The sequence below is a fragment of the Hyperolius riggenbachi genome, chromosome 1 (assembly GCF_040937935.1).
Source record: "Hyperolius riggenbachi isolate aHypRig1 chromosome 1, aHypRig1.pri, whole genome shotgun sequence".
In the NCBI taxonomy this organism is placed as follows: domain Eukaryota; kingdom Metazoa; phylum Chordata; class Amphibia; order Anura; family Hyperoliidae; genus Hyperolius; species Hyperolius riggenbachi.
The window spans coordinates 425,496,524-425,524,467 of record NC_090646.1 but is presented as its reverse complement, the minus strand read 5'-3'; the positions used below and the strand labels follow the sequence as shown (position 1 = coordinate 425,524,467).

The window sequence follows — 27,944 nt, the reverse complement described above, 5'->3', positions numbered from 1 at the left end:
CACTTATTTCTCCATCATTTGAATGCTGTCATTTAAAATTACTGCATATTGTTTGTGTAGTGCTGTTTAGCTCTGCTGTTTTCCATGCAGGTTGACATAAGCCTGGAGATAATTACACTATTAACATTTCAGCATGGTTCCATTTAATACACCAAACTGAACGAAGACAAATTTATGAAGTGATAAACTGGATATTATTAAACTGTTCTTCTAAAAAATATCATATTGGTATAATGGTTTAAGAGACCGAGTGGATGTGTTTCACCCTAGGTACTGAGCAAGAAATCCTCCCAGGGAAATGTGTCTGTTCATGATTGGGGCAAACAGTAGACAAGCAAGGTCAAAGATCAACAGAGAAATTGGAGGCAAAACTAGTGGATAGAATCTAAGATTAATATATTTTATTATTATTATTTGGATTTATAAAGCACCAACATATTACTCAGCGCTTTACAATAAATAAGGTTACAGACAATGAAAATGGGGGTGACAGTCAATACACAACAGACAATAAGCAACAAGGTAGACAATGCCAGATCATACACTGGAGAAATAGTCTCAGTAATTCAGGTTCACATTACTCTGTGAGCAGAGTTCACGGATCCATAAGGAGGGAGGGCCCTGCCTAGGGGCGTAACAATAGACCCTGCAAGGGATGCAGCCGGAGGGGGGCACAGAAGCCACAGGGGGCCCCGTCCAGAGAGAATGACAACTAAGGACAATGAGAGAAAAAGCTTTTGCTCTCTGTACAATTGTTCCAATGACTGCATCTGCTCAGCCACTGATAAGGAATCATACAAAGTTTTGCAGACAAAGATTTGTAGACAGCCCTTATGCAGTAATTCAGCAGGGTCTTGTGTACAGCTCTTTTCTACTGCCAGCCTTTTTACCTCTCTCCAAGTTCTGTGTTCTGTAGTGATGCTTAAAGAGAACCAGAGATGAAGCAACCTCATGTATTTTACCTTATAAATCAGTGGGAACATGACAGTAAACACCTAATCTGCTCTTTGTTACATTGTTCTCTGTTTAATTTGCCTGTTATCACCTCTAAGATAAGAATCCCGACTAAGCAGTCGGTCTGGCTTTGCTACAGAATAATTATAGCTGAGACTGTGTTCTTTGCTGTCTTCAAGTCCAAGCCTGCCCCCTGCTGGCTTTGCTCAGGAATCATTATAGCTGAGTCATTATAGCAAAGCCAGACTAAATGCTCAGTCCGGGATTCTTATCTCAGCTAGATAACAGACACTTTTAGCAGTGAGGATGGAACAGAGAGCATGGTAAATGTTTTCTCTAATGTTCCCACTGATTTCTATGGTAAAATACACAAGGGTGCTTCCTCTCTGGTTCACTTTAAGGAGCCAGGGCATGGAGAAAAAAAGCTTTCTATTCTCTGTAGGTTTTAGGTGTGTCGGGAGGGGGCCCCATATAAAGTTTTGCAGGGGGCCCAGTGATTTCTAGTTATGCCCCTGGCCCTGCCAAAGGCTTACAATCTAGAGGGGATGGTAACACGATAGGAGGGGGCTGAGTGGAAATTACCTTGGTGGGATGTCAAATTGTGGAGAATTGCTGGTGAATTCTAGTCAATTCGATTCATTTGCTTTACCCTTAAACCTCTACCCTTTACAAGCGAACTGACATCAGCTGTGAACTGACTAGAGGCCTCAGGGCTGGTTCACACAGGCTTCTGCCCCGTGTTTACCGCTGGCATTTGGGACTCAGCGTTAAACACTCCCATTCAAGTGAATGGGAGCGTTTGTACCGGGATTTTACCGGCGTTTGCGCGAACGCGGCCTTCAGATCCTGATTTTGCCTGGTGTTCGAGGCGACCCTGGACGCTACATGTAGCATCCTGGGACAGTCAACCACTGTGGCTAATGTCCCCCTTTAGGGGAAAAAAACGCTGACTGCATCTGAATGCCATGGAAAGCCACTGAAAGCTGAACGTGACGCTGCCGCAATGCCGCCGAACACAACATCTCCGAAAGCCGGGCAGACACCCGTGTGAACCAGCCCTTACACAGCCAGAGAAAATCAGGATGGTCTACTCAGCTGAGTGAGTAAAGCTGGCCATACACTAGGCCGATTACCCGCCGATCGACAGCAGATTCGATCACTGGGATCGAATCTGCTGTCGCATTGTTCACGCTAAATGCTAAATTTCGATGTATTTCGTCCCGAAATAGATCGATCGCTCCGTGCGGGAAATTACCGTTGATCGCCCAGGGGTAGGGAGCGCATCGCTAGCGGCGTACGATCAATGCAGGTATGCATTACCTGAAGCTGGCTCCCGGCATCTTCTCCACATCACCTCCCGGCTCCCGGCTGGCATCTTCTCCGCATCACCTTCCGCATCACGGCATCCGGCGGCATCCGTGTATAACTTCCTGTGTCACTGCAGTGACAGCGGAAGTACAAATAGAGGGCGCTCTATTTGAACTTCCTCTGTCACTGGAGTGACAGAAAGCTATACGGGGTTGCCGGATGTCGTGATGCGGAAGGTGATGCGGAGAAGATGCCAGCCGGGAGGTGATGCAAAGATGATGCCCGGGACCAGGCTTCAGGTAATGTATGCGGGGGGGAGGGGGGGACAGGCGACAGCGGCAGCTCAGCAGATGATGAATCGGTTTCAGGCTGAAATCGATTCACAATCTGTTTGCAGTAAAGGCAGCCATACGATCCCTCTCTGATCAGAGAGGGATCTATCTGTTGGTCGAATCTGATGGCAAATCGACCAGTGTATGGCTACCTTTAGCATATCAGCAGTGAGGGGTTAGACTGTACAAGACTCATGCATATCAATCATGACTGTAGGGCTAAAAGACTGTTAGATGTTACACATAAGCCACTCAAACAGCCTAGTATGGTAACAAAGACGTGCTTTAGTAACCTGATTACTATGTAGTCCACATTACTATTTTTAACTGTTAAATTGTTGATAAAAAAAATCTGTTGAAACAGAAAATACTTGGCCAGTGGTTTTAAATGGTTTTTTTTATCGATTTTAGTTTGAAAAAAAAAAAGACATATTAAAAGTCTATTTAATGCCAAGAGAAATCATAGCCTATGACACAGAGACAATGACAGTAATATTAACTATCAAACAAGTCCAAACATGAGCGTATTGCCCCATTGTTAGCAAGTGTACTGTACATAGCTAAGCTCCTGGAGGTAATATAATATTGGCATTTGCTATGTATCAATTTGTGGTACAATTTTGTGACAGATGATCCTGTTCTCTTGGCTGTACAATAGTCAGCTGAGCATTACACCCACTGCAATGTACAGTCAGTTTGATACTGTAGGAGGATCATCTGAGATTTAGGTTGTCAACACTACTAGTCTGGTACAAGGAGTGGCCTTGTATCTCATTTTACTTGACACTTATCAACTCTTTGCTTAGACAAAAGAGTTTGTCACTCTGATGGGTTTACTATAAATTAAAGGTTTATTGATAAAGAAAAACCCATGCTGAGTCAATAGGTTTTTGTAAGATTTCTTTTATCATTGTTCAGACTTTATATATTTTAAGTGTTTATCTTTTCACCACACTTTTAATATCAATTATTGTGAGCATTTATTTAACAACTTATGTCAATATATTACACAGCATTATACTCTTAAGAAGTAAAGGGAGAAGCTACACACTATACCCTAATGTATTGAAAGCTTGCAGAAACCGCAAAGTTGCCCCTGCTCAAGGAGATACATGTAAAAACCTGTCTTAAGTTTGCCAGTTAACATATAAGTGACTCAGAGAAGGCTTAGGACAATGTGCTATGATCAGTTGAGGACAAAATCAAGCTTTTTGGAATCCATCTGAAGTCTGTTTGTAGGAAGAGAAATACTTAGTATGACCCAAAGCACACCATTCCCACAATCAAGCAAAGAGGTGGAAACATTTGGCTCAGTGCATTGAAAGGCCAATGGATGGGAGCATAGGCCATAAAATCTTGGACAAAAACCACTTTCCCCAACCAGAACATTGAAGATGGATCATGGATGAGTCTTCCAGCATGTCAATGATCCAAAACATACATCAACAAAGAAGTGGCTAAGGAAGAAGCACATTAAATGAGACAAAATAAAGCAGTGCAGCTTTACTTACCTGGGGCTTCCTCCAGCCATTATAAGTTTATGTGTCCCTCTTCGCTGTTCCTTTGTCACCCAATCTCCTGGTGTCCCCTCAGTAGGGGGCAACTGAGACAGCATCTGTGCATGTGCAAGTGCGCACACACACTGCTCACAGTCACACTACCATTGCCAGGAGTGTTCTGCACCAAGTCGGCGGCAGTGGAGGGGACACCAGATGACGGGAAATGCAGCAAAGGACACATGGACTTCTAGGGGCTGGAGGAAGCCCCAGCTAAGTCAACCTGCACATCTTTATTTCATCTCATGTATCCTTTAAGGTCATGGTGGCCTAACCAGTTTCCAGACCTCAATTATATAGACTATCATTGAAGGGAGCTAAAGCTTCAAGTGGCAGCCAAGAAACCTAAAGGTGGCCATACACTGGCCCGATTCCCGGCCGTTTCGACAGCAGATTCGATCCTGGGATCGAATCTGCTGCCAATCGTTCGCGGTAAACGCCGCCGACGATCCGATTTCCTCCCGAAATCGGATCGGTCCGTCGATGCGGGAAATTACCCTCGATCGCCCGCGGGTAAAGTGCGCGTCGCTAGCGGCGGCCGATCCGATGAAAAATACATTACCTGATGCGGGCTCCCGGGCGTCTTCTCCGCATCTTCTCAGCGCTGCACCCGCTCCATCCCGGTGCTTCCTGGGTCACTGCAGTGACCCAGGAAGTTCAAATAGAGGGCGCTCTATTTGAACTTCCTGGTCACGGAGTGACACAGGAAGCGCCGGGATAGAGCGGGTGCAGCGCTGAGAAGATGCGAAGAAGACGCCCGGGAGCCCGCATCAGGTAATGTATGCGCGGGGGGGGGGGGGGGGACAGGCGGCAGGAGCAGCTGAACAGATTGTGATCGGTTTCAGGCTGAAATCGATTCACAATCTGTTTGCAGTAAAGGCAGCCATACGATCCCTATCTGATCAGATTCAATCAGATAGGGATCTGTCAGCTGGTCGATCTGATGGCACATCGACCAGTGTATGGCTGCCTTAAAGGATTATGGCCTATACTCAATTAACTTTTTCTCTTGCGTATTTTCTTAGATCATTTTTCATTTTCTGTTTAAAATAACTTTTCAGCACTCTGCAATTTAAAAAGTACCAAGAAGTAAGTTGAAATACACTGTCAAATGTATTTTCTTGCTTGCTAGTGGCTTAAAAAGCATGTTATTGATAGGTGTGAAAATATTACCTTGGAGAAAACCTAGAAGAAAAAGTTGAATAAGGGCCATAGAGAGTTTTTGTATAGAAGAGGGGACCAAAATCCCTCCTGAGATGTTTGCAAATCAAATGACCAATTAGAAAGTCTTACTGCTGTGCTTACCAACAAGGTTTTCACCACCAAGTACTAAACTCATGTTTTACTTTGGGTTCTAATTACTTTTTTCACTTAAAGGGATACTGTAGGGGGGCTTGGGGGAAAATGAGTTGAACTTACCCGGGGCTTCTGATGGTCCCCCGCAGGCGTCCAGTGCCTGCGTAGCCACTCACCGATGCTCCGGCCCCGCCTCCGGTTCACTTCTGGAATTTCCGACTTTAAAGTCGGAAAACCACTGCGTCTGCGTTTCCGTGTCCTCGCTCCCGCTGACATTACCAGGAGCGTACTGGGCAGGCCCAGACCATACTGGGCTTGTGCTATACACTCCTGGTGACGTCAGTGGGAGCGAGGACACGGCAACACAGACGCAGTGGTTTTCTGACTTTAAAATCGGAAATTCCAGAAGTGAACCGGAGGCGGGGCCGGAGCATTGTTGAGTGGCTCAGCGGGCACAGGATGTCTGCGGGGGACCATTAGAAGCCCCGGGTAAGTTCAACTCATTTTCCCCTGACCCCCTACAGTATTCCTTTAATGACTTGCAAATTGATTTATAACTTATAACTTATATACCCAATTTTCAGAGTATAAGATGCTCTGGACTGTAAGATGGAAAAAAAATATTAAAAAAAAGATACAAAACCTGGTGCGTCCATGGTCCACCTTGTAGATGTTCTACCCCCCAATTATTGTGTCCCCCTTGTACCTCTTGTGTCTCCCGTGTGTCCTCCTGTGTCCCCCTTGTGCCCTCTGTCCCCCTTGTGTCCTCTGCTCCCTTGCGTCCTTTGTCCCCCTTGTGTCCTTCATCTTCCTTGGACAGACATGAAGATGAAACATTATCTTAGGAAAACAACAACAACAACAACAACAAATAACATTTGTAAAGCGCTTTTCTCCCGTGGGACTCAAAGCGCATAAGCATGGCTCCGACCATCGTGGTACAGAGGAAGAATTTTATCAATCTGGAAATGCCAGGCTAAACAGGTGGCTTTTCAGTCTGGATTTGAATAGCTCCAGGGATGGTGCTGTCTTTACTGGGTGTGGTAGGGAGTTCCAAAGAGTAGGGGCAGCATGACAGAAGGCTCTGTCTCCAGATTTTTTGAGGTGCACTCTGGGAGTGACCAAGTTTATAGAACTTGCTGATCTGAGGTTGTGAGAGGTGTGGTGCAGCTTCAGCAAGTCCTTCATGTATCCAGGGCCCAGATTGTGCAGGGATTTGATGTCAGCAGTCCAATCTTGAAGAGTATTCTCCATTCTACTGGTAGCCAGTGCAGTGAGCGAAGGATCGGTGTAATGTGACAGTGGCGAGGCTGGTTTGTTAGCAATCTGGCAGCAGCATTCTGCACTAATTGCAGGCGACGCAGGTCCTTTTTGGGGAGGCCAGCATAAAGGGCATTGCAGTAGTCCAGCCGTGATGTGATGAAGGCGTGGACTAGGGTTTGAAGATCCTCTGGGGGAATCAGATGTTTAATCTTTGCAATGTTCTTCAGATGAAAGAAGGAAGATTTAACTACAGATGAAATTTGGTTTCTGAAACTCAATTCCCCATCGATTAGTACGCCAAGGCTGCGCACAAGGTTGGAGCTGTTTATGTCTGAATTCCCAATCCTGATTGGTGTTGCTTTAGGATAGAGCTGTTTTGATGGCGAGCACTGGCTTTGGACAAACAGGACCTCAGTTTTGTCAGCATTCAGTTTCAACCAGTTATCATTCATCCATGCCTGAAGCTCAGCTAAGCAAGAGTTTATTTTTGGGGTAGGGTCTGTTCCACCAGGTTTGAAGGACAGGTATAGCTGTGTGTCATCGGCGTAGCAGTGGTACGTCAGGCCATGTCGTTGGATAAGTGTACCGATTGGCAACATGTAGATTGCAAAAAGCAGAGGGGATAGGATTGATCCTTGTGGCACTCCGAATTGTAGAGGTGCAGGTTTGGACATTATAGGTCCTAGGGATACTCTCTGTGTTCTGTCAGTCAGGAATGATCTGAACCACTGGAGGACTGATCCACTGATGCCACAGTACTCCTGCAGTCTGTTAAGCAGGGTTTTATGGTCAACTGTATCAAAAGCAGCTGAGAGATCCAACAGGATTAGGATGGAGCATTCCCCTCTGTCCCTTGCCATGAGCAGATCGTTGCAGACTTGGATGAGGGCTGTTTCACAGCTGTGGTGTTTCTTAAAGCCAGATTGTAGAGGGTCCAGGATGTTGTTTACTGACAGCCTGGTTTCAAGTTGCAGATGGACAGCCTTTTCAATAACTTTACCTAAGAAGGGGAGGTTGGAGACAGGTCTGTAGCTGCTCATAGCATCTGGATAAATGGAAGGTTTTTTAAGAAGGGGCTTGATGATTCCTTCTTTTAGAGAGGTAGGAAACCTCCCTGCTTGCAGAGAGCAATTTACTATTTTGTGAAATGCTGGACCAAGCAGGTCAGGACATTTCAGCATATGTTTAGTTGGTCCAGGGTCCAGGTCGCAGGTTGTCTGGCGGAGACGACAGAGGATGTCTGAGATCTCTTCCTCACTAATACTTTTGAAGTCAGTCCAGGGTGTTAGGTTGTTTTTGCAGCTATTTCCATTAGTTGCTTGAGTCTTGGGTGCTGTGGACTGAATGAGAGACCGAATAGAAGATACTTTGTCAGCAAAGTAGCAAGCAAATTTCTCACATAGCTCCTTTGAGGGAGTTATAGTGGGTTTTAGACAGGATGGATTACATAGTCTATCAACTGTGCGGAATAGTTGGGCTGGTCTGTTGGCGGCCTTTGCGATCTCCTGTGATAGGTAGGAGGATTTTTTCTTGGTGATCGCATTTTGGTAGCTTTCCAGGTGAGAGACAAGGGTGTGTTTATCTTTTGAATTCTGAGATTTTCGCCACTTCCTTTCTAGTCTGCGCACTTCTTTCTTTATGTCCTTTAGTGAGCTGTCAAACCACCGTGCATGGTGAAGTGGTGTAGATCGTTTGATGCGAACTGGAGCGAGGGCGTCATAGGCAGATGACACTGCATGGTTGTATATCAGGACCATGGAGTCTGGGTCTGCGCAATGATTGGTTAATGCGTCGAAGTTGAGGATATTCTGAACGTGCTGGGGTGAGACATCTTTCAGTGAACGGTATTTTATGAGTTCTTTCCCTCTGTGTTTTATCGCTGGTGCTGTCAGAGAGAAGTGGATGGTGTGGTGGTCTGACCATACCACTGGGTTTATATCCATGTGTGATATTAAAAGTCCGGAATGAAATATAAGATCCAGGGTGTGCCGTTTCGTGTGGGTGGGGAGGTTGACAGCCTGAGAGAGACCTAGTTCACTCATTATGAGAAGTAGTTCACTTCCTAGCTGGGAGTCGTGATCATCCACCCATGCATTGAAGTCTCCCAGGATGATCCATCTAGGGTGTTCCATTGTTACGCAGGATAAGAGTTCAGATATTTCCTTAAGAAAGGCTGGACCATTTTTTGGGGGGCGGTATATGAGCAATATGTTGATGTTTACTTCTGCTGACAGTTGAGCTGCAAGACATTCAAAGGTTTCAGTGGGGCCTATGGGCAGGGGCCTTATGTTCAAAGAGAATCTGAAGCATATGGCAACCCCCCCACCCTTGCCGACTTGTCTCTCACAGTGCAAGATTGAATAATTGGCCGGTACGGTTGCTTCAAGAGTTGGGCCTGCATGCTTCCCAAGCCAGGTCTCTGTCAAAAAGGTCAAATCAGAGAGCTCTATTAGGTCTATTAAAACACTCAGGAGAAAAGTGAATTGCATATGCACCCTTATCTGTTTATCTCATGAATTATATTTCCTTATTTGTTTATCTCATGCATTAGCTCTTCTTAAAGTTAAGCTGAAAAATAAGTAAGCTTTGTGAATCAACCCCAAAGTCACTAGTGCTTACACCTGTCAGCATTGATTGGATATGCCCCAGACTGCAGCAGCTAGACCAATATATTAACCTAATTATAATAACCACTATGAGTTTGTCATAGTCTAACGTTGCTAGCAGGAACCAATAAAAGCAGAATTAAAGCCATCATTCCTTACAAGAGATAAGTATTGGATTGACCCTATCTGGCCATCTAGCTATCAAACCTGAAAAACTGGTGGCTATTATTCTAAGTAGCCCAGTGTCAGTATGCAGAGTATACATTCCTACTATGGGACACAGAAATAAAATGCATTTAAAATAATCACTCCTGGTTCATCTGTTTCCTTCAGGATGCATTAAGTTACAACCGAGAGAAGAGATGGAGGAGAAACAATTTGAGACAGCTGGCTTCAAGCATGGTGCAACTGATAGAGAGAGAAATGACTGCGTGGGAGACCAACACATCCAGGTCAGTTTGTGGTTTTGTTGATTACAAATGATCCCATATTCTACACTAGATCAGCAGACCATGATGTTTATTATATAACGTTCTATAATCAATGCTCCGGTCGTGAACGCACTAGCCAAATATTTCCTTAACATTTGTCCTAACAGGCAGTGACTAATGGTTTTTGTGATGTTTTGTTTTTCCAGCGCAGTTTTGTATCCTTTCCTGACATTTTGCTATTGAACACATTTGGTGCTGCTGTCAAGCAAATGTCTAACTGCAAATGGAAGAGAGATGAAAGAACCTGAAAAATGGCCAGTAAATTCGCCACAGTGCTGTTTATCAAGTCAGTTTAAATTATAACTTTCTTTGACTTCTTTCTAGTTCTGATTGTTGATTATTATTTGCTGTCATGAGCTCAGGTATGAAAACAGTATAAAAGAATCTGATTTATTATAATGGCAAAAAGGAAATGCTGTTCATAAATAAATATGTATGATGTTAAAGAGAATATTGCTCATGAAAAGGTTTATAACGTTTATTTTGTAATGTTTAGAAAAGGAGAATATCTTCCTCATCTGGGCCATACGAGCAGAAATAAAAGTGTTTATAGCATGCATGTGTTGCCTCTGGCAAACCGCTCTGTTTATTTACATTGGCTAAAGCTTCTACCCACACACAGACATGCTTAATTCAACTTCCTTTAGTCATTGAAAGCTTTATTTTCAAAACACAGAGCACAGTATCCTTCAGTGAATGCAGAGGCACTAAACTCCAGGTGTATGCCACATGGGGCATCCAAGTCTGCTTGGATATCAGCTCATAAAATTCTGCGTCTTTCTTACAGCTGCAATGCAAATCAAGAAAAACAAAAACAACCATGAAAATAAGTTACGCTTAATTACCCTTGCAAAATGCGTAGCCGCTCTTGCTCCTTTCTTACTGGTTTCAATAACTTCAAGCTAAATCATCAATACAAAGGAACATAAGGCAACTGTGTTTTATTTGATTTTTTATTTTTAGTTTAGTTTAGCTTAGGGACAGCGGTAGAACTACAGTATCTTTCAAAGCTTAATATTGCCTTCTTATTTTTAGAAAACAGCACTGTTTCTGTTGTATTGTTTTCAATAGAGGAGTTTTATTTTCCTTTTGGCCCACTAGACAGGACCATATGTAGGGTTCATGCTACCCATAATACCACAGACAGACGACACCTTCCCCATCTCATCTCACCCTATGGGGCCAGGGAGGGACCTAAAAATATAAGAGAGGAGGAATATGTGTGGCGAAAGTAGCGTGCCACTATAAAAAGTAGGAGTGGTCATAATGTATTATAGAAGGACCCAAATATGAAGTATACTGTAATCTAAAAGCATTTGGCCCAAGGTCACATGCTGTAGCTACTTCATGTCCCCCAAAAATATGCCTCATATATTTGTAGCCCTCAAGCGGACACCACTACTCCTAGGGCCTGATTCACAAAGCGGTGATAACTCAGTTATCACGCCTAAAAGACTTTAGGCGTGATAACCTTTGCACTAGCAGAGTTATCACTGCTTTGTGCTGCTGATCGCGCGAAGCTCGTGCGAGCAAACGTGCAGGCGCGCGCGCAAAGTCCCATAGGGCTTAATGGGCGCTGCGCGCGCGCCTGCACGATTGCTTCGCGCGAGATACTTCTGATCACGCCTAAACTAAGTTTAGGTGCGATAAAGGGCTTTTCACAGGTGTGCAAAGTGTTTGCACTGCTTTGTGAATCAGGCCCCTTGTGTCACAATGTCACATATGCTTTTAAGGAAAGCAGTAGTGCACTTGTAAAAGCTTAAACAACAAAAACTCGGACATAACATTGTAACTTAGCATTGTATGGTAAAAATCAATACTGTAAATGTAATGTATTAACCAATTTACATAGTCTTCACCCACAAAATACAGATACAGCTCTCTTCTGGATTAAAGCAAAAAAAGTAATAAAAACAACATATTTCAAATGACAAATATATAACAAATACAGCCATCATGTTCACCACATAAGAAGTACACCCACCATGTCCACTTCATAATAAGTATAGGCATTGTGGCACTTTTAACAGGTCTGAATTCCTGCTATGTGCCCTGCTGAGTACTCAACCTCATCATGCTTAATCATCATTCCTATTTTTAACTACAATTTGGGAACACTTCATCAGTTTAAATTACATCCCAGTTTCTTCACTGTAAATATAAATTAGGTTGTACAGTGAGTAGATGTTGTGTTTGCATACAGCTCAATGTATTCCATGTAAAGGAGGTGGCTGATGGTAGTTACATTCCTTAAATCGGAACTCCAGTGAAAATAATGTAGTAAAAAAAAGTGCTTGATTTTTACAATAATTATGTATAAATGATTTAGTCAGTGTTTGCTCATTGTAAAATCTTTCCTCTCCCAGATTCACATTCTGACATGTATTACATGGTGACATTGTTACTGTGGGCAAGTTATGTAGCTGTTTCTAGCTGCTCTGGCTGTTACAGACAGCTTTAAACAGCCATTTCCTGTCTGTGAACATTGTTACATTGTGGCAGTTTGCCCAGAGTACCGCGGTATTCAGAGCCTCTTGTGGGAGGGGTTTCAGCACAAAATTAGTCACACAGCGCCCCCTGATGGTCTGTTTGTGAAAATCATTCTATTTCTCATGTAAAAGGGGGTATCAGCTACTGATTGGGATAAAGTTCAATTCTTGGTTGGAGTTTCTCTTTAACGTATGTTCTTATCCAGTCCTTGTGATAATCTGGCTATGGGAATTCAAGCCGATGCACAACAGTGGAATGAATAGTACCTTAACTTTGTATATGCCACATTTAATGACCACTTGTGGTATCTGTTTTGAGTTGGATTCCAGTATGGTCTTTTGTTCTCCCATTGAGTTCTTCTTGAGAAAGGGGAGGGGGAGCACATTAGCATCTTTGCCTTTGGTGCTTGGAGAGTTTGGACTTGATGCATAAAAGGATGGTTATTTTGTTATGTGCAGGTAGCACACACCAATGTTCTCTATCCTAACATCAAGGACGCATAGTCGGTTGCTCTATTAGCGCCACTCAAGGCATAACTTACGTTAACATAGCAATACACATATTACCATGGTAATGCACATGGCACTAATAGTGTAACGGACCATACTCCTCTGGCATTAGGACTGGTACAATTGCTGTGTTCAGCCTGTGTGTGGTAAAATTACTGGCCTTTCATGCATTTCATGCCCTTTGTCTTGGAACTGGTGCTGCCAGAAAGTTTTTAACCACACCAAACATTCGCTGCCTTTGGAAGAGGTTGTCTATTGTTGCTTGCATGAATTTAGAGAAAAGTAATGAGTCCTGTATAAATGGGTGAGAACCCATGTCAGCATCAAGATTTGTTGGTTTGTGAACCCATATGTCTCCAAATGCTCAATTGCAGGTTTGCTGTTTCCCCCCATTGAATGACAGCACACAATTTCACAATTCTGCCCATTTCAGCTCCCAGCCGCCGCCGGCACCTCCTTACCCTTTACCAATGTCCATTCACTCATTTTGCACAGAACAAAATCGACATCACCGGAGATGGAGCATAGAGAGGTGGATAGGTGGGATGGATCAGTGGTGTGTAGAAGAAGAAGAGTAGCCCTCTGAATGGCTGTAACTCACCCAGTCATGCATTGTGAGTAAACAGGCATACTGGGCAGAGGAAGGGGCAGAGGCATGATGGCCAGGGAACAGGAAGCTACACAAAGTGGCATGCAACCTTACGGAGCACTTCACAGTCAAACCCGCATCTAAACCACAAACCCGTGCTCACATTACTGATTGGCTAGCGAACTGCAAAGCAAGAGGTTCATCTGGCAAATCTCTCCATAAGAAATTCGCCTATCACTAGTCTTAGCCTCAACTCTTAACTGCACTGCAAAAATATTTTCCTGGATTTGGGCTTGCAAGCATTATATTTCTGTAAAATCATGCCATCATTTTATGTATGAATTGCCAGTCACTTTCTTAAAGAGACTCTGTAACAAATTTTTCAGCCTTAGTTCTTCTATCCTATAAGTTCCTATGCCTGTTCTAATCTGCTCTGGCTTACTGCAGTCTTTCCTAACTGCACTGTCTCTGTAATAAATCAATGTATCTTTCCTCTGTCCTGTTTGTCGGGCTAAAGCTTGATTGTGTGGAATGTGCAGGGCTGCTTGTGATTGGTAGAAGCGATACACACCCTCTGCAGGCCCCCTGCATACTCTGAATGACTCACACTCTATGCTTAGCTGAGCCTATTAGAAGCTGGTTAGTTTGTTTGTAAACACTGCCTAAGGGCCCTTTTCCACCTGCAATCGCTAGCGTTCACGCTGAACGCTAGCGATTGCTGAATCGCAAAACCGGCGATTCCCCCGACGTTTGCGGCCGCGATTTTGCTATGCTATGCACTGCATAGCAAAATCGCGGCAATTATCGCTCCGCCGCGCGTTCGCGTTCCCGACAAAAGCGAATCGCGGTAGTGGAAATGACCTACCGCGATTCCTATGTTAAAAAGCAAACCGTAGCGATTGTAAAATCGCTAGCGGTTTGCGGTTTTGCGATTCAGCCAGCGCAAACGCGCTGGTGGAAAAGGGCCCTAAAACTGTTAATTACAAGCCAGGATTGCAGCAGAGAGTGGCAGAAACAGCACAGAGGGGCACAGGAGAAAATAATGAATAGAATGGTATGCTTTTTATTGTAAGAATATTAGAGTACAGATTCTCTTTAAGTATACATACATTTTCAGGATTTTTATGAAGGTGGTTGCTTTGAAATGAAGCCGTAATGCAATGGCCACCAGTTTCAACCATCAGGTAGATCCCTCTCTGATTGAATCTGATAGGCACCAATTCAGTAGGAGAGCTTAGGCAAATCTTCCTAACACTGCTGCTGCCTATATAGTGCCATCATACTGGCTGCAGCTCTGGTGCTTTGAGTCTGCCATGAGAAAAGCGCCATATAAATGTTATTTGTCTTTTTTCTGTTGCTGCCAGTGTGATGCACACAGATTTAATTTTATACTGAAATCTATTGGAAATCAGTGTAGCCACCTCTGCCTGCCAGGCCCCTAAGTCTCCCCCATCATGTAATTTGTACCCTTCTGGGCCCATAGTGAGTGTAGAAGTGGTGCTTAGCTGCTCTGCGAGCACCTAATGTCGATGGACGGTCACAGAGTGGCTCCCCCAGGATGGCCTAACTCCGTTGGCATCAAAAGTGGGGATTAGCAGGGAACTTTCAGTCAACATGCATCCAAGCAGAGACGTGCAGCTCTAAGACCATTTTATTACATTAAAAAAAAGTATTTTAAAATAATATTTTTCTTTTCTAATATAAAGAAAAATAAGTTCCAAAAGCAAGTGATTACAGCCATTATAACTTCAATACAATAATGTAACCAGTAATCATTGCTACTGACCCGCAAGTGATGGCTGTCTATGTAATGAATAACAGTGTCTGTAAGTGAGTAATTGGGTCATTTGTTATTTGTACAAAGACCACGATCATTGGCAGTGAGTAGCAACGATTCTTGGCCATACTAATATGTGAGCAGGGAATCTCTCATGTTGAAAAACACAAAGCTAAGCAAAGATCCAAAAAGCACATATATCACCAACTAGCATGGCCGTTCATGCTGAATTTGAAACATCAGATTGCAGAAGTAAAGAAATATTAAACTCATAGTGCACACCAATAACAATGCAAAAAATTATTCTTTTTATATGCTGCCTTCCCAATGTTTTTAGTACTAAACTTTAAGAAAGAAAGGAAAGCATGGAAACTGGTTAGAGATGGCCCGAACGGTTTGACCGCGAACTTATTCGCACGAACTTCAGTGGTTCGCATTCGTGGTAAACCGTGAACTATATGCGAGTTCGACCTGTCCCCTATACTACATCATTAGGGTCAACTTTGACCCTATACATCACAGTCAGCAGACAAAGGGTAGCCAATCAGGCTACACTCCCTCCTGCCCCCCCCCCCCCCCCTTATAAAACGCAGGCAGCATCAGCCTTTTCACTCACTCGTGTGGCTGCAGTAATTAGAGAAGGGAGAGAACCTGCCGACATAGGGAAAACTTAGTTAGGCTCTTGTGTTAGGCTTGTTAGGTTGTTCCTTCTTGCTGATACTTATTGCTAAAAAGCACTCCTCATCCTCAACAGCTCTTTTGAGAGCTAATGTTGTGCTTGTGATCTATTTTTTTGTGTGTGTCCCACAGACACTTGTGTTGCATATACAGCCCTGTCAGTCAGTTGAAGCTGCTGGTGGGACCTTGGCCCCTTGGTAATTCCTACTGTGCCACTGCCAGGCCAAGCACATTCAGTGACTAACTGTGGGCGTGACAGCTGCATATTTGTAATACCAATCACTGCATACCCACCTGTTCAATGCACCTACCTACCTACGTGAGCGCACGCAGTGTCACTGTACCTGTTCATGGTACTTGTGTGTGTGACAGCTGCATATTTTTAATACCAATCACTGCATACCCACCTGTTCAGTGAACCTACCTACGTGAGCGCACGCAGTGTCACTGCACCTGTTCACGGTACTTGTGTGTGTGACAGCTGCACATTTGTAATACCAATCACTGCATACCCACCTGTTCAGTGCACCTACCTACCTACCTACATGAGCGCATGCAGTGTTATATACCACCATTCGCTGCACCTGTTCACGGGACCTGTCTGTGTGACAGCTGCACATTTGTAATACCAATCACTGCATACCTGTTCAGTAGTGCAAATAGCTACGTGACCGCAAGCAGTGTTATATACCAGTCACTACACCTGTTCACGGTACCTGTGTGTGTGACAGCTGCACATTTGTAATACTAGTCATTGCATAATTGTTCACAGTATCTGTGTGACCGCACGCTGTGTAATATACCAGTCCGTGCATACCTGTTAACTTCACCTGTCTGACAGCTGGTTTGGCGGAATTGTTATCTCGCCAGCTGTTACCATACCAGCTGGTGGACTCTGAGGCCTTCCGAAAATTTGTGGCCATTGGGACACCACAGTGGAAGATACCAGGCAGCAATTTATTCTCCAAAAAGGCGATACCCAAACTGTACCATGAAGTTGAAAGGCAAGTGGTGTCATCTCTGGCATACAGTGTTGGGTCAAGGGTCCATCTGACCATAGATGCCTGGTCTGCCAAGCACCGTCAAGGCAAGTACATTACTTACACAGCCCATTGGGTCAACTTGGTGACTGCTGGCAAGCAGGGAGTACGTGGCTGTGCAGCGGACCTAGTTGTGACACCTCCACGGCTTGCAGGCAGGCCTGCTGCCACCTCCTCTCCTCCTGCTACATCTTCTTCACTGTCGTCATCCTCCTCCTCGGCTAAGTGGCTGTTCAACTGGTGCTGCGATCTCCTCTCCAGCTACACAGCCCCAGCTCCCCAGGGCCTATGCTGCATGCCCTGCAAAGCGGAGAGTCACACTGGAGCAGCTCTCCTGGCTGCTCTGAACAAACAGGTGGATCAGTGGCTGACCCCGCACCAACTGGAGATTGGCAACGTGGTGTGTGACAATGGCAGCAATCTCATTTTGGCTTGGAATTCGGGAAAGTTGACACATGTACCTTGCATGGCACATGTGCTGAATCTCATAATTCAGAGATTTGTGTCTAAGTACCCAGGCTTACAGGACGTTCTAAAGCAGTCCAGGAAGGTGTGTGGGAATTTCAGACGGTCTTACACGGCCATGGCACGCTTTTCCGATATTCAGCGGAGAAACAACTTGCCGGTGAGACGCTTGATTTGCGATAGCCCAACTCGCTGGAATTCAACGCTGCTGATGTTCAACCGCCTGCTACAACAGGAGAAAGCCATCAAACAATATCTCTACAACTACAGTCAAAGGACATGCTCTGGGGAGATGGGGATGTTCTGGCTGAAGTACTGGACACTCATGCAAAATGCCTGCAGGCTCATGCGGCCGTTTGAAGAGGTGAAAAGCCTGTTGTTTTTTTGGAGGAGGAGGCGGAAAAACAACCACAGCAGGTGTCGCAGGGGGCTTGTGCTGCTCAACTTTCTCATGGTATTTTCGTGGCGGGAGGAGGAGAACTTAGCTGATATCACTGAGGAAGAGCAAGAGGAGATAGATAGTACATCTGCATCCAAATTTGTGCAGATGGTGTCTTTCATGCTGTCCAGCCTGTTGAGGGACCCCCGTATAAAAAAAACTCAAGGGGAATAAGCTGTACTGGGTGGCCACGCTACTAGGCACAAAGTGGCGGAGATGTTTCCAAATCACCAGAAGGCAGAAAGGATGCAGCACTTGCAGAACAAGCTGGCAACTATGCTTTACAGTGCGTTTAAGGGTGATGTCACAGCACAACGGAATAAAGGTGCCACTGCCAGTAATCCTCCTCCCATGTCCATGCAGGCAAGGACAGGACGCTCTAGCTGAGGGACAGTTGAGTGACAAAACAATGTACTCTGTACAGCGCTGCAGAAGATGTCAGTGCTATATAAATACTAAATAATAATAATACTAATAATTTACATTGTCCCATAACTTTACTAGAGCTGCAAAACAACCAGGAATCACTTGCAGGGTAAACCAACTTTAAGGGCTGGAACCCACTAGAGCAATTTTTTGAGCGTTTAGGGAGCATGATAAATCGCTAGCGATTTCCGTAAACGCTCTGCCAAAGTAAATGGATGGTGCAAATTCCACAGAAGCAATTGTGATTAGCAAAATCGCAAACGCAGGACATGCAGCATTTTGTTAGCGTTTGCTCTTCAATGTAAAGTATATAATCGCTGGCGTAATCTCTCATCAGAACCTGCACGGAACGATTTTGCTAGCGTTTTAAAGTTACTGTACACAGTAACAAAATTAAATTAACTGAAAGGACCAATCAGACTTTAAAACGCTAATTTATAATCGCTACACAACCGCTGGCAAATTGATTACACTCTTTAAAATCGCTCCCTAAAACGCTCATGAAATCGCTTATAAACTGCTCATACAAAACGCTAGCAATTGCGATTAGTGATAGCGTTTTGTAGTGGGTTACAGGCCTCAAAGTTTCCCTCCAAAGGGTGACATATTTTCTCAGGTATATTTGCAACAGTCAGCCAAAGATTATCTACCCAGTACAATTATTTTGTGAAAAGAGTGTATGCTTTCCGTTCCAATTCCAGTGTTAATAATCTTCAGTGCTACTCTAATTATCAGCCTTAGATTTTGTAATTAATGATAATGATGGTAACCTTAATTATTGTGACATAAAACCAGCCCTGATGGCTGAGCAAAAATATCAAAGAAACTGCTTTTCATCTTTGATGTACAAACAGAAAATTTTAATGCGCAAGATAATATCAGTTACATGAATTGAGGAGTCACAAAGGAGGTGCCTGCTTTGTGATGGCTTGAATGTTATTTAGTAAGATAACTAAGATAAAGAGCAACCTATGGCATAGCAGTCATCCTTTTATTTATTTTTTTCCTGCCTGTTCTGCCCTCTAGAGAAAGTCCAGAGAAGTCTGCGAATCTCATGGCAGTGGCAGACAGGAAATCATATTTGTGTAGTTCCACCATTTTAAAGGGCAACTGAAGTGAGAGGTGGGGGGAGGCTGCACTCAGTTAGGGATGGATTTCTGAAAAGGTCAAAATGGGCATGGTGACTGCAGCCCCAAGGGGCTTCTGGACATGAAAAAACTGAAAAAGGAGGCTGAAAATAGGGAGCAACACATGAAAAAGAGACACGTCTGCCTAAGGGTGTTGTGCTTAAGGGGCTAAAGGATGTTAATGGTAAACATTCGGGAAGGGGGGGCTGCTGCTCATGGAAGGAGAGCAAGAAGAAAGCTGACATAGGCACTCAAAACTTTTAAATCCTGCACACTGAGTACACTACATGTGTTTCAGTGTTTGCTGGAGAAGAATGAACCAAGTATATGAAGTCTGGCCAACATGACTACTATTTCTTCAGTAACTTTAAAGCAGCAGAGACAGCCATACTATCCCTGGAAAACAACAACAACACATATATAAGTAGATAGCTACTTGCTCTACTTACATAACACATGTATTGTACTGTCCACATTTTGATTTCAGTGCATTTTATATAGTAAATAAAGAGAATTCTATTTCTGGCATTTTCCATCTTGATTCCCTCTGACTGAAGCCAATCCTGATGTCATTTCCTCCTTTACTTTTTTTCCTCCCAGAAACTGCACTGTCATAGCTATCTTGCATTGTAAACACATTTGAGCACAGCGTTAGATCACATTTCAGCAGCTCACTGAACTGCCCTCAGCCAATCAGTGAGAAGCAAGAATGTTGGAGGGTGATGACAAGCTTCCTTCTCATTGGAAGCTTGCAATGACAAAAATAGAGCCAGGTTGACTGAAATAAGATTTATTACAGCAGAATAGATTGGAGTGCTTGCAATGCAGGGTAAGGTTGCAGGCTGCATGCTAAACACAGAGTAGTGGGTAAATGGAATTTGATTTTGTGGCTGAAAATCCCTCTTTAAATAACAACTTCAGTCCATTCAGCAGGGTTAGTATGTACAATAACTATAATTGTAAGTTACAGCTTTTAAAACATCATGGCCTTCACAAGAACTCAGTCTCCTACTGCTGTTTATGGAGCTGATTCTGTGCAGATTGTAGAAGAAGTCAAATGACTACTACTTTTTTTTTCAACTGTGAGGAGGAGCTGGGGTCACAGATGAATTATGTTTATGTGACAGTGTAAACTGTCGCAGCTCCATTCACTTTCCTTGGTGTTTACATAGCATAGTCTCCTTATGTGAGAAAACCTACTGCAAGCTTACCATAAATCAGACTTTCAGATCAAAATGCTATAATCAAATAGATGGACACTTAGTATAATTAGCGTCATGAACAAAATACATATAAATGGAGTGTGCAAAGGTTAAAGCTATGGCTACTAGTGTGAGAAAAGCTTACATAAAGAAAAAAAAAGCCTGAAGAATCTTGTGATAAGGATGATAAGGCCACTGTTCTTCTTGTAATGGATATGCTTGCTTTGGTATGTACTGTAGTGGGAAAACATGTGATACATACTTTGCACTGTGTATAGAAGGAGGGAGCAACTGAAATGCTGCTGAAAGGCAAATTAGGAAACAAGGTGACTTTCATAATAGCATATTTTGCAAAGCATTAGAACAGAACACTTGTGCAAATTGCTCCTTTTTTGTTGAGTAGACCTTACTAGGCAATAGTAAAATCTGGTAGCCATTATGTATTCTGGCTGAGCAAATATGCTTGTACTCCGTAGGGTTCCTATAAAAGTGTCTATTAAAAAGTGTCCATCTCAGCTGTTGCTTTTTATGCAGGTTAAATGAAAAACAAAAGGGCACAGGTTGCTATAAGCAACAAAGAAAGGTTTTTCAGACCATGCAATATATAAGACCATTTCTTGGTAGCAGGAAAAAAGGGCGCCGGTGGCTAGTGGACAAAAAGGTTGCCGCCATAGACTCTAATGCATTTATCAGTAATACGGCTCCCAAAGCAGAGAAGAGGGCACGGGATAAATATCGTTATCAACATTAGAACATTCAAAAATGTTAAATATGCTATCGTTTTAAAAACTTGCAGCGTTATAGTTTTTGTCATATTATATTGCTTGTATGTACAAATTTTACATTATCAAATATGTTATCTTTTCTATGTGTGTAAGGATGTTTGTGCATGGGGGAATGGTTAGGGTTAGGCACCACAGGGGTGGGGGGGGTGTTTAGAGTTAGGCACCACAGGGCAGATTAGGGTTAGGCACCACCAGGGGGGGTGGTTAGGGTTAGGCACCACCGGGAAGGTGGTTAAGGGTTAAGCACCACCACTGGAATGGTTAGTTTTAGGCACCACCAGGGGAGGGTTCTGTGTGAGAGTAGGGTTAGGTTAAACTGTGTTGTTGAATTATGTAACTTTTTTCCTGGCGCCCTTTTTTTCATGCACCCCATTCTAAGCTTTTCATGTACAGCTACATAAATCCAAATCCACTACAACCAATTTTACACCATACAATGTTCAAATTAGTTTTAGCAAAATATGTTGTGGTAAACTATGTACAGTTAGTCCCTGGTTAACAAACGAGATAGGGACTATAGGTTCGTTCTTAACCTAAATCTGTCCATAAATCTAAACACAGTGCCATCTCTGTCCCTTACACCTTCTCTATGCCCCTTCCCTACAGTGCTCCCTTTGTGTCACCTCTGTTCCCCTGTGCCTTCAATGTTCTCCCAAACTCTGTCACCTCTGTCCCGCTGTGGCCTCAGTGTACCATAGCAAAATTTAATTTTAGAGGTTTAAAAAAAAATGTTTTGAATTTTTAAAATTGATTTTCTCAAAAACGACTACCATATTTTTCGCCTTATAAGACGCAGTGAAAAATACCCCTTTTCTATGCATTTTTGTGTTGTGTTTGATCCAAGAATCGCAGGGACTTTTTCCCCCATTTTTGGGGGCGAAAAAGAGTGTCGTATAAGGTGAAATATATGGTAGGTCTTCTTTTAAAATAAAGAATTGACTTGTTCCCACACCATAACATTTCCTGGCTGTTCCTTTCAGTGGGTCGCTCGTAATTCGGGTATTTGTAAGTCAGGGACTACCTGTACCATTAAAATAGCATACAGCATTTGCAAATATACCGTATATACTCGCATACAAGCCGAATTTTTGACCCCCAAAATGGGGGTCAAAAGTTGGGGGGTCGGCTTGTATGCGAGTCTTCCCTGGTGGTCTAGTGGTGGGTGGGTGGTCCGCGCCCCGCTCCCCCCTCCCCGCTCCCCCCCGGCCGCCGCTGCTAATACCTGTTTAGGCAGCGGCCGCTTCCTAATCCGCGTTCCTCTTCTTAAGTGTCTTCTCAGAGTATCACAGCAGCGCGCCCGGCGCTGCTGCTGTGACGATGCAGGGGGCAGGAAAGAGCGGTTCCCTTGGCAACGGCGATACAGATCGCCGCTATAGGGAGCCGCGCTCTTTCCTGCACTGTACATCGTCACAGCAGCAGCGCCGGGCGCGCTGCTGTGATACTCTGAGAAGAAACTTAAGAAGAGGAACGCGGATTAGGAAGCGGCCGCTTCCTAAACAGGTAATAGCAGCAGCGGGGGGCGGGGGGGCGGAGCACTACCTACCTATGCTGGGCACTAAACTGGGCACTATACTGGCTAAACTGGGCACTATACTAGCTAAACTGGGCACTATACTAGCTAAACTGGGCACTATACTGGCTAAACTGGGCACTATACTGGCTAAACTGGGCACTATACTGGCTAAACTGGGCACTATACTGGCTAAACTGGGCACTATACTGGCTAAACTGGGCACTATACTAGCTAAACTGGGCACTATACTGGCTAAACTGGGCACTTTACTAGCTAAACTGGGCACTATACTGGCTAAACTGGGCACTTTACTAGCTAAACTGGGCACTATACTGGCTAAACTGGGCACTTTACTAGCTAAACTGGGCACTATACTAGCTAAACTGGGCACTATACTGGCTAAACTGGGCACTATACTGGCTAAACTGGGCACTTTACTAGCTAAACTGGGCACTATACTGGCTAAACTGGGCACTTTACTAGCTAAACTGGGCACTATACTAGCTAAACTGGGCACTATACTAGCTAAACTGGGCACTATACTGGCTAAACTGGGCACTATACTGGCTAAACTGGGCACTATACTAGCTAAACTGGGCACTATACTGGCTAAACTTGGCACTATACTAACTAAACTGGGCACTTTACTAGCCATACTGGGGCACTATACTAGCTAAACTGGGCACTATACTAGCTAAACTGAGGCACTACCTACCCATACTGGGCGCTATACTGGCTATACTGGGCACTATACTGGCAATACTGGGCACTTTACTAGCTATACTGGACACTACCTACCTATACTGGGCACTATACTAGCTATACTGGGACACACTGGGGGGCTGCACCAATCCAGCATTTCCTACCCCCGGCTTATATGGGGGTCAATCATTTTTCCCTGTTTTTTCAGGGAAAAGTTGGGGGGTCGGCTTATATGCGGGTCGGCTTATATGCGAGTATATACGGTAGATGTCAGTCCAGCCTTATATGGAATCTTTGGTAATTAATTATTTTATTTATTAATTTATTTTTTTAATTAAAGGAAATGGAAAATACATACATATAAAATGCAGATTTCTCCCTGAGTAAAATGCACTACACCGCGTTCAAAATTATTAAGCAAATTGTATTTTTAAGTATCATAAAGATTAAATATTTAGTATTTCACTTGAAGTACTCCTGTACTTTACATTTTAGACCTGTAAAAAAAAAGCACTACTGCACAACTCACCTACTCCTGGATCCGATCGCTGCCTTTTGCGCCTTGTTAGCTCTCCCGTTCAGCCGCCGTGTCCCCCGTATCTGCTGGCATCTTCACTGTGCTGACCTGGAAGTAACCTGAAAGTACTTCCGGGTCAGCGTTATTACAGTGAAGATGCCAACAGATGCGGGGGACCAGGGGGCGGAACAGGAGAGCTTACAAGGCGCAAAAGGCAGCAATTGGATCCAGGAGTAGGTGAGTTGTGTAGTGTTTTTTTTCCAGGTCTGGAAAAAAAAACATGTCGAATCTGGACATGGAGGATATGGAGGATAACTGCCATATCCTCCATGTCCAGATTCGACATTCTAGTCCAGTGTAAGATTTTGGCTGACTAGAACGGGGACCCCTGGGGGCACAGAACTTTGAGAGTGGTGCTGGACATATGTTGCAGCACCACTCACACAGCAGAAAGTTATTTAATTAAATCCCCTCTCAGTTCAGGGGTACTTTAAGGTAGCCATACACTGGTCGATTTGCCATCAGATTCGACCAACAGACAGATCCCTATCTGATCGAATCTGATCAGAGAGGGATCGTATGGCTACCTTTACTGCAAACAGATTGTGAACCGATTTCAGCCTGAAACCGATCACAATCTGTTGTGGTGGTGCTGCCGCCGCCCCACCCCCGCCCGCATACATTACCTGCACCGCTGGTGCGACTGCCCCCGGTCACCGCTCTTCTTCTCCGTCTCCGCTCTGGTCTGCTCTAGTCTCCGGCATGCTTCCCTTCTTCCTGTCTGGGGGAAGTTTAAACAGTAGAGCGCCCTCTACTGTTTAAAGTTCCTGCCGGGACAGGAAGAAGGGAAGCATGCCGGAGACCAGAGCAGACCAGAGCGGAGACGGAGAAGAGCGGAGACCCGGGAGTCGCGCCGGCGGAGCAGGTAATGTATGCGGCTCTATTGCGTCGGTCGTCGGGCACTCGAACGCCACTAGCGATGCGCTCTTTACCCGCGGGCGATCGACGGTTATTTTCCGCACGGCGCGATCGACGGGATTGGAAGGAATGGATCGAAATTTGGCATGTAGCGTGAACGATTGGCAGCAGATTCGATCCCAGTGATCGAATCTGCTGTCGAAACGGGCGCAAATCGGGCCAGTGTATGGCCACCTTTACACTCATGGATGGTATTGTGCCTAAGGGCTCTTTTGATCAGTGAAATCAATCTTGGACACCTATGATAATTAGTGTGCCAAGTAAGCACAATTAAAGAAAAAACTACTAAAGAAGAATGTTCCACATTAATAAGCAGATCACCATTTTCAAGCAATATGGGAAAGATAAAAGAATCGCTCTGCTGCTGAAAAGCATGACGAGCACAGGTGCGACCGTACTTAAAGGGAAACTTAAGGCTGGGAGGAAAAAACTGTTTTACTTACCTGGGGCTTCTGGCAGTCCCTTGCAGTCGACCTGTGCCCACGCTGGTACTAAACAAGCCTCGGGTCCCCCGCCGCAGCTAATTTCATTTTCGATCACTGGCTACTGCACCTGCGAGGCCCTGGCCACAGGGCCGGGCCGAGGCATAGGCTGGAGAGGCTCCAGCCTCAGGGCACAGTGTAGGAGGGGCGCACAATTCATTCAGCTGTCATTCCTAATTGTGTATGAAGCAGAAAGAAATAAGAAAAGGGGATACATAGCAGTGACTGCAAGCCAGAGAACTAGATATTAAGGTGTTGGGGAGGTTGTGGGCCCTGTGGCCCTCTTAGTCTAATAGCAATCAGTGTGTGACAGCTGGGGTGGAAGGGATGGAGGGGCGCACTTTGGTGTCTCAGCCTTGGGTGCTGGAGGACCTTGTCCCTGCTCTGCCTGGCCATGTGCATCATCAACCGCACTCCCGTGGCCGTAGCCAGGCGCAGTAGCGATTTTCTCATACAGAGCCAGTTGCCGAAAATGAAACTAAGCTGCGGCGGGAGATCCGAGGCTTGTTAAGTACAGGTGCGGGCACAGGTCGACTACAGGGGCTGGTAGAGGCCCCAGGTAAGTAAAATTGGATTTTCCCTACAGGCTAAAGTTTTCCTTTAAGCAGGTGCAGTACGGTCATGCTAATGCCTGAAGAGGAGAGTGGCCCAAAGTTCCTACTGACAACAAGTCCTTGTTGGTAAGCTTAGAGGGACCTGCGCTTGGCAACAGGAAACTGTAGGTTGGCATACCAAGTGAAGTGTGGTCCGGTGTTAGTCGAGGAGCACAAATGCAGACATCAAACCAACAAACATTTATTCTGGTGATACCTTTAATGCCAAAAGTTTGCAATAAACCATGTACAGTTAAGGGGCCCATGCACCTAACGATTTTCCCGCTGATATACAGCAGATTCGATCACTGTGATCGAATCTGCTGTGAAATCGTTGCGCAAACACTGACCGACCGTTCCCATCGATCCATCCGTGCGGACGATTTTGCACAATCGCCGGTGGGTCGGGAGAGCGTCGATAGCGGCGTTTGAATGTCCGACGACCGACGCTAGCAGCAATACATAACCTCTTCCTCCGCCGCATATCCCCACTGTCACTATTGCTCCTTCTCCGCTGGGCTCCGGCAGGCTTCACTTCTTCCTGTCCCGACAGGAAGTTTAAACAGTAGAGCACCCTCTACTGTTTAAACTTCCCCAGACAGGAAGTACAGTGAAGCTGCAGCCCTGTAGGCCAGAGCGGAGAAGAAGACAGTGGAGACCGGGGGACTCGCGCCGGCCGGATCAGGTAATGTATGTAGGGGGCCGGCGGCAGCGGCGGCAGCTCCACTGATGGTGAATCGATTTCATGCTGAAATCGATTCACAATCTGTTTGCAGTAAAGGCAGCCATACGATCCCTCTTTGATCAGATTCGATCAGAGAGGGATATATCTGTTGGTCGATCTGATGGCAAATTGACCAGTGCATGGCCACCTTTAGTCATTAAAGGTATCACTGGAATCAAAGCTTGTTGGTTTGATGTCTGCATTTAGGTTGGCATGGAAAGCTTATATAGGTTCCAGAGGCTTCCCTCTTGTTAGGTAATTATTTATCTTAGTACACGAGGTTCGCCTCAGGTGCACTTTAAGTACAGTCATTGTTTCGCCATGATTGTTACTTCTGTCACCATGGAGATGCTCAAAAAGGTCAGACCATTTTGGGGAAGTAACAGTTTTAGCCACATGCCTTATAAATATGATTGTGATGACTTCTTAGAAGCTGCATGAGTAAGTATTTCTGCAGATATGCCTTGCATGACTTAGAAGTGTAGTGTTTACTCTGTAAAACACAAATGATACGCAGGAAAAAAATCTTAAGCTATTTTTATGACTTGGGAGTTATGCAAACAATCCTCAGTAAAGAATAGACTTTGACATCATTCCACATTTTGGCAGTAAAGTGGTTATCACTTTAACAGTGCAGCGCTAGAGTCCCACATTTTAAACTTAGATAGGACACTATGTGAATAGAGTTTTCATGCTCTCCCTGTGTCTTCTGGGTACTTCTTTTTTCTGCTTCTGTCTGTCTCTGCTTCCCCTCCCAATGCTAATGGCCCATACTCACGGGCAACTTTTTTGGCCTGTCGCCAGCACACGTGAGCGTGTGCACGACAGGCCGGCGACAGCTCGTCGCCAGGTCCCTCCGCATACACACGGCGGAGGGACCTGGCAACTGATGTCGCTGTTGCTCCTCCCCCCACCGGAAGCCCAATGTTTTCCTATCTTGTAGCTGTCGCTAGTCCGCGTACTCACGCGGACTAGCGACAGTTGCGGCGGAGTTGCGGCGGCAACTGTCGCCAGGCGATTGAGCGGTTCAATCGCCTGGCGACATCAGCGACGAGCTACAGTTCGGGTGCGCGCCCGTGCAACGCCGCATACTCACGGGCGA

At 44.8% G+C, this 27,944-nt stretch overlaps 1 long non-coding RNA gene across 1 annotated transcript in view; it reads left to right on the top strand.

The window, feature by feature from the left end:
* The first annotated feature begins 9,677 nt into the window (after positions 1–9,677).
* LOC137552902 (uncharacterized) overlaps positions 9,678–27,944 on the top strand; it is a 34,844-nt gene continuing 16,577 nt past the window's right edge. Inside the window, exons 1-2 of the long non-coding RNA XR_011027190.1 lie at positions 9,678–9,767; positions 9,953–10,092. This is a non-coding gene — a long non-coding RNA (uncharacterized lncRNA). The remainder of the gene's footprint in view (positions 9,768–9,952; positions 10,093–27,944) is intronic.